Source organism: Hibiscus syriacus, unplaced genomic scaffold (assembly GCF_006381635.1).
Source record: "Hibiscus syriacus cultivar Baekdansim isolate YM2019G1 unplaced genomic scaffold, ASM638163v2 tig00111582_pilon, whole genome shotgun sequence".
Taxonomy (NCBI): Eukaryota; Viridiplantae; Streptophyta; class Magnoliopsida; order Malvales; family Malvaceae; genus Hibiscus; species Hibiscus syriacus.
In genome coordinates, this window is record NW_024063126.1 from 6942814 (window position 1) to 6957462 (window position 14649).

General features: G+C 33.5%; 1 long non-coding RNA gene across 1 annotated transcript; it reads left to right on the forward strand.

Moving 5' to 3' along the window:
• The first annotated feature begins 10874 nt into the window (after window positions 1-10874).
• Window positions 10875-12446, forward strand: LOC120165358. The gene is made up of 4 exons (XR_005519809.1): window positions 10875-11030; window positions 11227-11368; window positions 12003-12062; window positions 12143-12446. It is a non-coding gene; the product is annotated as an uncharacterized LOC120165358 (long non-coding RNA).
• The last annotated feature ends 2203 nt before the right edge of the window (window positions 12447-14649 follow it).

Below are 14649 nucleotides of genomic sequence, written 5' to 3' on the forward strand. Positions count from 1 at the left end.
CACAACTGATATTTTAGACAATTGTTAATTTAGTCAGAAAGGGAGAATTTATTACAACTTCACTACCATTTGGATGTCTAATTACCCATCTGTTGAAGAAGAATGAAGTTGATTTTTCACTTGACTCCCCTGTTCGATTATCCTGGAAGATTGACATATTATCCATGACTAGAGTGGTATACAAATTTATTGAAAATGTCGGTTGGAGTAAAAAAGATGGCATTGGAGTAGAACAAGAGAAAAAGCAATTGGACCCCATTGGCAATGACGACCGCCAACTGATGGAAGATGCTCCGATGGAAGACGCTAGAGCTGGAGAGGATATTACAATGAAGTCAATGATGGAATACATGATTAATTTCCAGGAGCATTTTGATTCTCGTGTGGGCCACATTAATGACCAACTTGGGGAAATGCGAGTCGATATTTCATCATTGCGTGATGAAGTCTCCAGCTTGCGTAACGAATTCCGTCAACGACATCATATGAGTTAGGTAATTCATTATTTATGTTCTAAACATTAACAAGTTGTAAAATGTATTTGCTTTTCTTATAAAAGTGATGGATAACCAATTGCTAAATGAAGATGATGGCATTAAAAATGATAATGATGACGATGAAGATCCAAACAAGTATATCGTGTCTGCAACACCACCGGCAAGAAAACTTGTCATTTTTTATGTCAATGGAATCCTTGCCTACTTCTCAAGAAATCCAAAAGGTTTTAAATTTCTTATACATGATTTTTAATGTCATTTTGTTCATGTTGTAGATGTTATAATGGACCAGGTGTATATGAATTTCTTTGTTTTTGTTTAGAAAATTTTGTTGCTTCCATTTGGTCTTCCAAGATGAGGTAAGCACTATTAAGAAATTGAATTACTATAGAAAAATGGATAATCTACAATTAGATCTTAATCTTTGAAATTGCTAACAATCTCAAGCATAACATTGATTGTGTACTTCACTAACTACCTTTATTGTGTGACCACTTTATATTAATTTGGGTAATATGAATGACATTTTGCGTTGCTTACTTTTATTTGTTTATGATTCCTATAAATTTATGTTCGACTATCTGTATAAACAGGATCAGGGAAAGTGCAAAAAAAAAAGATATTGTTTCCTACTGTAAAGATCTTCATGATGTTTGGAATGATTTTCCTCAATTTAACCAGGGAAATACACTGTTGGTCGATGATTCAGCGAAAAAAATGATTTATAATCCGATAAATTACATGTTTGCCATATGTTTTTTTGTTAAAATATATGTTCATATATTGGTTGATTTACAATTTTTGTATTTATATAGCAATACAATTACATATGTCCACATCCCTTTGACGCTTCATATTGGGATGACAATGCTTTAGGTATGACACAAATTTATGTCTGCTTATACGAAATTGGTTTCTTATTAGTAAAATTGAACATAATTCATTTGATAATTGCAATTATTTATATATGTCCTCGGTAAAAGGGCGAAAACATACGCGAGTATTTGGAAAAATTATCGAAGGCGCCTAATGTTCCGAACTTTGTCAGAAATAATCCTTTTTCTTCGGATTAATTTCATTGTGGGTAGACTATTAGAACATTTTTATGTATAACATTGTTTTGTATGTATGTTTGGTTTACTTATTTTGTGTGTATATTTTCATTCCATACACATAATACATTGTTTTCAATTTAAATGTACTCAAACATATAAAAAAACTGTGTATTTTAATATTCCACAATACAACATGTGACTTACATAGTAAATATTCTATTTTGATGGGGCAGTGTAAAGAATACAATCTAACTATCTCGTATTGTCTTCCATTTAACTGTTTTATTTCCGTGAATCAACTCAGTTTTGAACTGAATCAACATTGTCTTTCTCTACTTTTTGGCAGATAACACATCTTACTTGAATAATATGAATCATTTATGCAGTTTTCAATTTCAATTTGAGATTGAATTTCAATTTCAATTTCAATTTGAGTTTGAATTTCAATTTCAATTTCGGCTCCACTATAAATATGAGCTCTGTCAACCTTTGTTCCCTTCAACTAACAACATGCTCATTGCATCAGGAGGTAACACCAAATGCCATTTGTAAGGTAACAACAATCTTTTTATTTCCTTATTAACTTACACAATTTTCATATTATCATTGATTAATCCTAATTTCCAATGTTTTTTTCCAACATGAAACGTGAGGGAAATCCCCCCATCATAATTTTGAGGAACAAGCTGGGAGATTGAATATGTGAAGAATGCCTTTAGGATAATATCCATTTCAGCCTGCTCATGAAGATAGGATAACCGTAAACCAAAACCGTTGAAGAAAAACATACTTGATGTAGAAGCAGATGCAGATTTAAAATCTCGATGGTGATGCATTTGGTTCTCAAACAGTTAAAGCGTCAAAAATGTTTCGGACTTATGATTTGACTGATATACAGAAAATGCAACAAAGGGAAACTAAAAATCCTGAGAACTGAGGGCTATAGCTTGTAATAATAATAAAAAAATTGAAGGATAAACATGTATAAAGTATCGATACTTAGCTAAATTAACAATGTAAACGGTAAAAGTCTACCGGTGTAATGATAATAGGCGTAAATGACAAGTATCGCCAGTTGTCATTTACGACTATTTTCATTATACCAGAACATTTTTATCTGTTTACATTGTTAATTTACCTATTACTTAAAGTAATAGGTTTCGAAATTTCAAGTATCGATACTTCTTATTTACGTGTGTATCGTCCATTCTTTAACATTATTATTAAAAGATGTACCGTTCAATTCTCGAGAATTTTGGTTGCATTTCGTTGCATTTCCCGTGTAACACCCAAATCATAAGTCCAATATTCTTATGATGCTTTAAATGTTTGAGAACCAAATGCATCACCTTCGAGATTTTAAATATACAACTGCTTCTACATCATATATGTTTCTTTTAGACGGTTTCAGTTTACATCATCACCTATTATTTTAAAGTAATAGGTTAATTTCCAATGAAAACGATTAAAGTCAATCGGTATCATGATAATATGCGTAAACAATGTACATGGTAATATGTTGATAAAGCTTGATTTGTTATCAAGTAATTAACCAGTTATGTTATCATCAAATTTCTAAGGCTCCATCAGCTTAAACTTTCGTAACATTTTAAGCGTTACTTGATATGTTGACAATACTGATAACAAATTAAGTAATTAACCTACTGATTTCTAAGAACCCATTAGCTTTAAAAAGGTGCTACCTATTACATTACATAAGCGCTACCTAATATGTTATTATGCTTGATAACAAATCAAGTAATTAACCGGTTATGTTATCGTCAGATTTCTAAGGCTCCATCAGCTTAAACTTTGGTAACATTTTAGGCGTTACCTAATATGTTAATAATACTGATAACAAATTAAGTAATTAACCTATTTTGTTATCGTCGGATTTCTAAGGTTCCATCAGTTTTAAAAAGGTGCTACCTATTACGTTACATAAGCGCTACCTAATATGTTATTATGCTTGATAATGTTACCAGTAATTAACCGTTTATGTTATCGTCAGATTTCTAAGGCTCCATCACCAGCTTAAACTTTGGTAACACTTTAGGCGTTACCTAATATGTTGATAATACTGATAATAAATTAAGTAATTAACCTATTTTGTTATCGTCGGATTTCTAAGGCCCCATCAGCTTTAAAAAGGTGCAACCTATTACGTTACATAAGTGCTACCTAATTTGTTATTATGCTTGATAATGTTTCCAGTAATTAACCGGTTATGTTATCGTCAATATTATTTTGGCACATTTTACATACGACGATAACATAACCGGTTATTACCATTATTATTACCAACAAAAATAATATTTCCGGTGAAATCATATAACATTTCCTGTATCAATTTTAACTGGCCACTTATTTAACCAGAACGTCGTCTTTAGCCGTATTTTAATCGCCTCACAGTAGAACTTCCCAAAATAAACACTTTTAACGGGAGAGCTAGAAGTGGCCATCTAGGTGATGAAACAAAAAAAATTAAAACAAATAAGAATCATTTATCATTCGAGTGAGAGAAAGGATTGAGAGATGAAAAAAAATAAAACCTTAGAAAGAAAAATGAGACTAGCTACAGGAGAGGACTAAAAGACCACCACTACTGGCGTCCTTCCATCGCCCTTATCGTTGTTCTTATCGTCCAGTTCCTATCGCTGATTCATGATTATTTCCACCACCAAAAAGACCACCATATAAAAATGACTTTATAAATCTAGCCTAACCTCTTTTGAGGAGAGGACTAAAATGGGAATAATTTTCCCATTGGCCACTCCACAGGTGAATGCCCATTTTGGAATAAGTTTCTCATTCGCGTAAAGCTAGTGTAACCCTCAAACAAGAAGGGAGATTAGCGAGTGGAGCCCGTCGAATTGGGAGATTAATTGGTGAATCCTCAAGTGGCAACATCAGCTATAATCGAGTTTCATGGATTTTCTTTCTATTGACGGTAAGGACGTCGTCGTCAATAGTTGACAATAATTAATGGTTTAAGGTTTTGGTGAATCACTACAGCAAAATAGATTTTTAGTGGTCTTTTTGTCATATAGCGACAATTTTAAGCGCCGCTAAAACCCATCTGGCGCAAAAACAAACGCCGTTGAAACAAACACTGCAAAAGTTTGCGGCGTTTATGAAAGTCAAACGCCGCTAAAGGAAGCGGCATTTTTTACAAACACCACTAAATGTTATGATCTTTAGCGGCGTTTAAGAAAACATTGCTATTTCTCTTTTCTTTAGTAGCGTTTATTCCTAAAAAAGCCGCTAAATGTTCTTACATATAGTGGCGTTTGTGAATGTAAAACGCCGTTATTTAATACGTATTAGTGGCATTTCTATATAAGTGCCGCAAAATATCTTGAACTTTAGTGGCGTTTTGTTTTACAAACGTCGGTATTGACTATGTATTTAATGGCATTTTATTATACAAACGCCGCTAATTAAAACTAATTTTTCAAATGTTGTTTTCTACTCTTTTATTACCCAAATTTAAAATTTTAACCTGTAGCATTATCCAATAAACTTGAAATCTATAACAACAAACTTGAAATCCGCAATTCACTTAATTTTCTCCTTGCATATATCTGTAATAAATAACAACAATTTTAGTGGAAATATTACTATTAATGAATATTGAACGATATATTTAAGTTATATATATAAATTAATCAATTCAGATATAAAATCTTACTACACAAATTATAAATTCTCTTGGGCGTCCGTTTCTGATGAAATATGTGTAATATCATTTAAGCCGATGTACTTTCTATAAATTCAGCCCAAAAACATTTGAATCAACATCTATTTTTCCACTCCCGTGTAAAACACCAGCACCAGTCCCCTTCTATTAGATGTATCAGCAGTTCAGTCTACACAACAAGAGAACAAAACACAGAACTACTTACAGACTGAGCCTCCTCCTGGTTGGTTAATGGTTGATTTGGACGATATGTATGGTTCTGTCTCTTTGCCCAAATCCAGAAACGCTGATATTGCACTGGTATGCCTAGCTCTTTCGCAAGTTCCTCCTGCAAATCCGCTCAGAAGTCAGAATTACACATTAAAGGAAAATGATAACATCACTAAGCCCATATCAACAAAATCAAAAGATGGAAATAAGTCATTTGCTCATTAGGACAGTAGTAAAAATTAATAAGGATGCTAAAGCAGACATACAGCACCACCATTCCCAAAAGATATATCAAAATAACTCAAATCTATGTTCCGAGATTTCAATAACATTTCGGATATATGCCGTTAGACAATCAGAAACACGATATTACGCATTGATTCCAAAAGAATAGATAGCAATGTCATCACTCACCAACCACAGTAATTAGATAAGATTTTATTGGATTGCATTTTAAATACAAGAAATGCACACAATAAATTAATAGTTATAAACGTACCTTAAGTGTTCTGCTTCTGAATACGGAAAACTCTTAACTTTGTCATGATCCATAAGATCAAAATATATGTCCTTTCATCTGTTCTAGAAGGATATATGCCGTTAGACAATCAGAAACACGATATTACGCATTGATTCCAAAAGAATAGATAGCAATGTCATCACTCACCAACCACAGTAATTAGATAAGATTTTATTGGATTGCATTTTAAATACAAGAAATGCACACAATAAATTAATAGTTATAAACGGTACCTTAAGGTGTCTGCTTCTGAATACGGAAACTCTTAACTTTGTCATGATCCATAAGATCAAAATATATGTCCTTTTCAATCTGTTCTAGAAGATCTTCATCTCTTGCAACCTAAATGCATTAATGGCATACAAAATGTGAGAATGAAAAGCAGAAGTAGCTTAAAAAGCCAAAACTTCAATTATAATAGATAGATACATAGATACCTTTATAGTAGTATAAAGGTGAGCCCGTGCTGTATATCTCCTTATGTCTTCTTCATTTTCCTGTTCTTTCTTTAACCTTATCTGAGAAATTAGAAATTAAATACATTACACTCGATCAAAAAAGTTAATGGAAGAAAGAGCATAAAGCAGAGGTTTCACATCAGTTACAAGTAAATGGAGATATTGCCTTCAAGTCTTCAGCAATGTCCTTCTCATCAACATCGCAAATTATTTTCTCTTTATCACTTTCACGTATATAGACAAGCATGTAGGCATTTGAGTATTTTGTAAATTTGAAATGTGTGTTATTGAAGCCAGGATTGGTCTGTGGCAACTATTGAATCAACAGATCAAGGAAACAAATTCAAATAAATTTACATAATGTACACAAATAGCCAGGTTTTTAAAGTAGAACAAAGAAACATTACCTCTTCCTCACCACCATACTGCTCTTCCAATGCCCTTTTCATATCTTCTTTTGTTACCCCTTCATCATCAAACTTATACCTGACAAAACAGAGAGAATAATAAATGGGTTTCCCCCAAAATGACATCTTTTCAATTTTAAAATTGGAAAGTACACAAAAGGCCAAAATATCTTCGGATGTGATTATATATAATATAATGAGATGCACAATGAAAACTAAAAAACTCTAAAAGATGTATCATCAGAAGATAATACTAATTTGATCAACTGAGACGTTCTTGAGCTAAACACCACAAACCATTCATGTATATTAAACGTAAATCTCAAAAACAACATCAATTTCTCAAACAACTCTAGAGTATGATAATGTTTTTATTTCAATGTGCATGAAAATGGAGCAATTTCATGTTAAACAGGAAAATTAAAATACTAAAAGTAGCTGTTGAGGAAACATATTTCATGACAATCACATTTTTCTTTAGGAACCTTCTTATAATTCATGAAAAAGTAGAAACACGGAGAAGAACATGAGATTGTGATCAAATAAGTCAACCATCAATACAAGAAAGTTGCTCACCATTGGTAAGAAAGGTTCGGCCTGATAAAAGCATAGTAATGTCCACCATGTACGCCTCCACTATGAACTAAAACACTGTAAGACAAAACAGGACATTGTTTTCTTTTCAGCAATGTAGTAAAGCTGGGAAACAACTTGTACAATGTACTACTACCAACTTGCCTTGGTTAGGGACGGATCAAAAGTATTAGTGATGTGAATTACATAAAATTCTATGATAATACATGTGAAGAGTGTAAAGGTTGCGAACACTCCTATCCGCATCAGGCGACAAATACTTCCCATTTTCTCTATCAAGATCAAACTGAAGAGGAAAATCATAGCGATTATTTATCTACAAAAATGAAAGCGTTAATACAAATATACCATGCTTAACAGGCATAATATTATTCACATGAAGAAAACAACACGCGCACAGAAAACTAGTTTCATTCCCACAATTATAATATCTGCTGATACTACATAAATCAAATACGGAGAAATGCAAGGAAGCAAATAGCAAGAAAAACTAGAATATTCATAAACAAGTGAGAAATGTGATATTAAATGTTAGTCGTTTTCACGGTGATACCTTTTCCAGAGATCGCATTGGGATTTGGCGGGGATGGAACGCCAGAGGAGATCCATATCGGCGCATAGGGAGTGGATCTGAGAGACATCTTTTTTAACGGCAAAGGAGAATTCAGATGAATCTGCCCCGGAGGCGGAGCTCTCAAACCTTTCCAACCGTTCGATCTCGTCCCTTGCTCGAAAAAGTAGCTTCCTGGCGCTCTGATAGACTTTCGATAATGTCCCTCCTTCTTTGATCCCCGCCATGGTTCAAATTCCAAACGAAGCGTGTTATTGAATTATAGTATAGTAGAAATGGGCGAAAAACTGATGGCGATGGCAGGTAAATAAACGGTGATTGATTTAAAATGAGAACAAGGAACGAATGGTGTAGGGCACGGAGGCGTTGAACGATGGCAGCCTGCTGTAGCTTTGTAGGTAAATTGTAAATGGCAGAAACCAGAAAGAAACACTACAGCAAAAGTGCTATGTAGCGGCGTTTGGAGAGTAAATGCCACAATATTTTGAAATATAGCGACGTTTAGCTAAACGTCGCAAAATGATAAATAGTGGCGTTTTTACAAAAACGTCGCAATAGAGTGGTAATTTAGCGGCGTTAATGGCACAAACGCCGGTATAGAGTTATTTTTAGTGGCGTTTTATCAAAAAACGCCACAAAAGATTAGAGATTTAGCGTCGTTTGTATAAAAACGCCGCTATTGAGTATTAATAGAGCGACGTGTTTTGATAAATGCCGCAATATGGTTATTTTTAGTGGCGTTTTATGTACAAACGCTGTAATATAGTGGACATATAGTGGCATTTTAACAACAAACGCCGCAAAATGTTAAATATATGGTCCTTATTTTACTTTTACCTAAACCCTAAAATCATTCAACTCTTCGTCCCTCAAACATTCTTCCCTGGTACAACAATAGGCTGAGCACGATTCCAAGCGACGTTGTCTTTTGAATGTCCCGACGACCAAATCGACGAACTATAACACAACTGCAAGGTTTGATCCCTCTTATCATTAATGATATTTTTCATTTTTATTTTTGTGGGTATTCTGAAAATGGGGAAACCCCTGAAAGCTAACATATTGGAGAAAAAAAGGAGCAGGTGTTTCCTTGAGTAAGAGAAATAAATATATTCTAGTGAACAATATGATGAAGACTATTTATGCATAACTTTAATGTTTCTAAATTTTAATGTATTTTGTTGTTAAGTATATTTATGCATAACTTATGGCTTAATTGAAATGTATAGATGTTGGTAATTAGGTTAAACTATAAGATAGTAAATTTATGTTATGTAGAGCATAAATTAAATATTTAAAAAATGTTAATCTTATATAAATCAATATATTTAGCAGCGTTTGTATCAAGAAACGCCGCTATAGGTTCATCTATAGTTTGTATATAGCGGCGTTTTTTAATAAACGCCACAATAGAATAATACTTTCGCGGCGTTTTTTTGTAAAATATGCTGCAATAGGGTTCACATATAGCAGCATTTTGGAAACAAACGCCGCAAATAATTCGTAATTTAGTGTCGTTTTGTCAAAAAACGCCGCAAATGTTTTTTATTTAAATGCCGTTAACTTTAGACATATAACGGCGTGTTTTAATAAATGTTATAACAGATTAGTACTACAGCGGCGTTTTGACAAAAATGCCGCAAGAGGGTTAACATATAGTGGCGTTTTGGTAACAAACGCTGCAAATTATTAAAATCATTAGTAGCATTTTGACAAAAACGCCGTAGATGTTTTTTATTTAAACGTCATTAACTTTAGACATATAGGGGCGTTTTTTAATAAACGGCGCAACAAATTAGTACTTTAGTGGCGTTTTGACAAAAACGTCGCAATATGGTTCACATATAGCGGCGTTTTAGTAACAAACGCCGTAAATTATTAAAATCATTAGTAACGTTTTTACAAAAAAAAACGCCGCAGATGTTTTTATTTAAACGTCATTAACTTTAGACATATAGGGGCGTTTTTTAATAAACGCTGCAACAAATTAGTACTTTAGCGTCGTTTTGACAAAAACACCGTAATATGGTTCACATATAGCGGCGTTTTAGTAACAAACGCCGCAAATTATTCGTACATTAGTGGCGTTTTGGAAAAAAACGCCGCAGATTTTTTAACATTAGTTGCTTTTATAATTAGAAACGCTGCAATTGGTTACCCTTCTGTGGCGTTTGTATTGATAAATGCCACAAAGTTCGTTTTAATTCAACATTCGCCCTAGCCATTTTTCCATCACGATTTTCCTTTCTCTCCCGTCGATTACAGTATCCATAGATTAATTCACTGTTCTCCTTCACTGCGCCTAACATCTTTCTCCTCCAACGTCGTCGCTTCCAACAATCTTCGGTAAACAACTAAAATCCCAAATCCAAACTCGTCATTTTCATTAAAAAAATTGGTGGTTATCTAAGCTGAATGTTAACATGATGGCTGAAATATGATAGTCGTTTGAGATTCTAGGATTATATTTTATCATATCACAATCAATAGGTTAACATTAAATAGAGAATATCGTCAATTTTTTGACAGAAAAGAACGAGATTAAAATACAATAAATAGTCAGGTGACCATTTTGTAACTTTTAATAGTCGAGGGACTTATTAAAATAACATTTTATAATAAGAAGATAATTTAATAACTTTTAATAGTCATAAAACTTAATAAAATATTACCCTATAATCGGTGATCATTGAGGTACTTAACCCTAATTTTTAATCAAAAAAAAAAAAACATCGGTAACTGAACCGGTGCCGTTTGGAGACCACCGCTCCAATCTGTCAACTGCTAATCAAGAAATAAATAAAGAAAATATAATATATAAAAAATTGAAATTGTTGAAATTCTAACCTCTCCCCAAATTAGACCAAAATCAAAACGGTATCTCTTCTTCTTCTTCTCCCTTCTCTCTTCTCTCTTCTCTCTTCAACGACTAAACCCTAAGACACCTCTTTTGTTTCTCTTTAATTCTCTTGGTGATGATTTAGCTTGAGGTTTCTCTTCAGACCCGATCCACCTCTGGTGAGTTCCCTTTTTTTTACACATCTGGTATTTGGCACTTGATTGTATGAGTTTTAGAACAAAAAGAGAGTTTTCAATTTCTAAAATGCGATTCCTGGAATTCACTTATCATGTTTGAGTTATCGGTGATACCAGACCTTAGAAACTAAAAGTGCCTTTTATATCTCTCAAGTTCTACTTTTGCTGTTCCAAGTAGGCACAGTGATGTTAAAGTAGCAGCAAAATGCGGAAAAGGTTTTTCCGCTGCTGAAGATGACATGTTAGATGTGTATCCCTTGCAGTTAAGACTTACTATTCCACGGGAAACAAATTCATTGGGAGTAAAAATTAGCAAAAAAGTAAGTTCATCTAATCAACCAATTATTCCTCTTTTGGTCTTAGAAAGTGCATCATACTAGTCTGGCAATATATATTATAATGTCTAATTTGCCAGAATAGAAAGCCTTTGACATTCCCACATTCTCTTGTGTATTTATTTTCTAATTATTAACATTTCTAACAATTAATATGATTATTTTAAAATCGAAAAAGAGCGTGGTAGCTTATAGGAAAGGTGCATGTTCATGTATCATTCTGAAAGGCTTTACATAAAAGCATAGTTCCTGAAGTAATTAGTCATATTGAAATTGAACCATTGTTATTTTTATCATCTATCCATTACCTGGATTACATGCGGAATTCTGATTTGAGTCCTTTGTTGTTGTCAAATGACTCAGTGATTGACATATGAATGAATTGTATGTAGATGGAATGCACAATTCATAAGAATTTGCTTGTGTCTTAGGACTTTAAATGTTGTCACAATTAAAGCATTAATATAATCATGATATGGTTTGTAGATTTCTCCCCTGTACTGCACTCACATGATGCGTCGCTTATTAATTTCTTAATTGGTTCAATTTCTCAAGATTTCGTATTTATGAACCGCATGCCTTGGTTCTTTGTGCTTACATTAAGTTTCACTCTTTACAGGACAATACTGCAGAACTTTTCAGAAGAGCTTGCAAAATCTTTAGTATAGATTCTGAGCAGGTAACTTTTTATATCATTACTGAAGTTTTTTATATGTACTGTTTAAAAGGGATCACAATCTAAGTTTCTCTAATTCACAGTTACGGGTTTGGGACTTCTCCGGGCAGACAGCAATATATTTTTTGAGCGAGAGAAGTAGATTTCTCAAAGACTGTCAACGCCAATTAGATCTGGATGTAAGATGTAGTTTGCTTTTTTTTTTTTTGGAATTAGATGTCGGATTGAGTCGATTCATTTGCTTGATTTTGTTCAATCCCCATCCAAGATATCAACCTTAGGTATGTAACACACAGTTCTTTTACTGTTGTGCTTGACCACGTGCCTTGCTTCGAAATAGGAAGTTCATGGCTGTGCTTGCCTATCACAAACATTCAAGCTTATAGAATCTGGACAAAATACACTTCTATCCTAATGGTTTACCCAGAATTATTCTTCTGTATATTTTTTGTTTACCAATCCTTGAGGTTTGTTCTTGAAATTAAATGTGAAAACACCTAAACTTTGGAAACAAGAAAAGAACTGTGTATTAGTCTTCGGTATAATATCTTGATGGAATTCGCCTTCCATGTAAATGTCATAAATCTTACCAATTCAAAAAAATTGCTTTCCATCATTATTACACTCTAATGTCCAGCTAAACCTCCAGGTTTCCATCAAATGGGACGTATTCAGATAAAAAAAATTGTAAGAATCCTTTATTCAGATGATTAAGATTACATGGGATTAATTTTAGTTTGGAGACAAGATCATGGAATTTGAGTCTCTTTTAGGAGAGTTCTGTGTTTATTTATGGGTATAAGGGATTTTGCAGCCCCGATATTTGTTCTGCTTCTCTTTTCCTTTTTGGTTGATTTTTTCTTACAGTTCAATTAGGCCATTTGCAATGTATTAACTGTTCCCACCATACTATTATTTTTTACTTTGATTGCTTTGTGAGGCTAAAATTTCTAGAAATTATGTCTTGTCAAATGTCTGACAAAGACAAAATTTTGTGGCCATTATAAATCAGTACACCTAGCTTAATGAGGGAATTTTATACCTTAAGTGCTTTTACTGTGAGTAATATTTTCCCTACATGGTACTTGTAAATAGAAACATTAATCAATTGTTATAAATAGTATCCAAGTTTTCTTGCTATTTCGGCGTTTGTACAAAATTTAGCGGCGTTTGATCTTATGAATGTTCCAATATTCCTAATACACCTATAGTATGCAGTTGTATATATTTCTCCTTATAATTTTTAGCATTTAACATTTCAAATTGAAACTCCAAAAATACGAAATGGATAAGATTTGGATGGATTTCTCAAGGGTCAACGTCGAATATCGAAATGGGGTCCAAAACTTTCTAAATTTAGCTTTTCTGAATGCAAGCCAAGAGAATATGATTCTTTGCCCTTGTAAGAAATGTGTTAACATTAATTGGCACATTCGTGAAGTTGTGTACGAGCATCTAGTTGTTTTTAAATTTGTTCGGGGGTATACAAAATGGATTTTTCATGGAGAGTTTGTATCAGATAGATCTGCTTCGACGAGTTATTCGATTTATCCTGCTCATTCTCACCATCCAACTTTTACAGAAGATGACATGGAAGGAATGTTACGAGATGCATTTAATATGCACAATAGTCAGTCGTATGTTACAGAAAATTATTGCCAGAATGATGTTAATGATTCCACTGAGATGAGAAGAATTGGATGCGATGAAGAGCCAAATGGAGAAGCAACAAAGTTTTACAAGTTGCTGAATGAAATGAATGAACACCTTTATGACGGATCAAAGTTTTCAAAGCTTTCTTTCTGCATTCATTTTTCCACTTAAAATGCCTGGGAGGGTGGACTGGGAACTCTTTTATGCAATTGTTGGAGTTACTAGGAGAAGTGTTTCATTTTGGAAAAATCCCTCAATCATGTAAAGATATGAAGAAAATGATAAAAGATTTGGGTCTTGGATATGACAAAATTCATAGTTTTCCGAATGATTGTATGTTGTATTGGGGTGATCGAAAATATCAGGAGTCTTGTCATGTATGCGGAAAATCTCGATGGATGAGTAGGGAGGCAGAAAATGTTATTGAGGATGAAGCTCAAGTACCATCAAGAAAGAAACCGGTCAAGATTCTCCGATATTTTCCTCTCATACCTAGGTTACAAAGATTGTTTATGTCCTCCAAGACTGCTGAGTATATGAGGTGGCATCAGGATGGAAGAACCGATGATGGATTATTACGGCATCCTACAGATTCTTTAGCTTGGAAGTCATTTGACAATAAGTATCCAAGTTTTACGAGAGATTCTCGAAAATGCCAGTCTCGGTCTTGCAATTGACGGGTTTAATCTATTTAAAATCATGAGTACTTCGTATAGTACTTGACCTGTTGTACTTGTTCCATACAATTTGCCTCCTTGAATTTGCATGAAACAATCATCTTTCATCTTATCCATGATAATCCCTGGCGAGAAAAGTACCGGAAATGATATTGATATTTACATGCAGTAGCTAATTGTAGAGTTGAAACAGTTATTGGAATGGGTCGAAACGTACGATGTGTTGAAGAAGGAGAACTTTAATTTACGCACGACTTTAT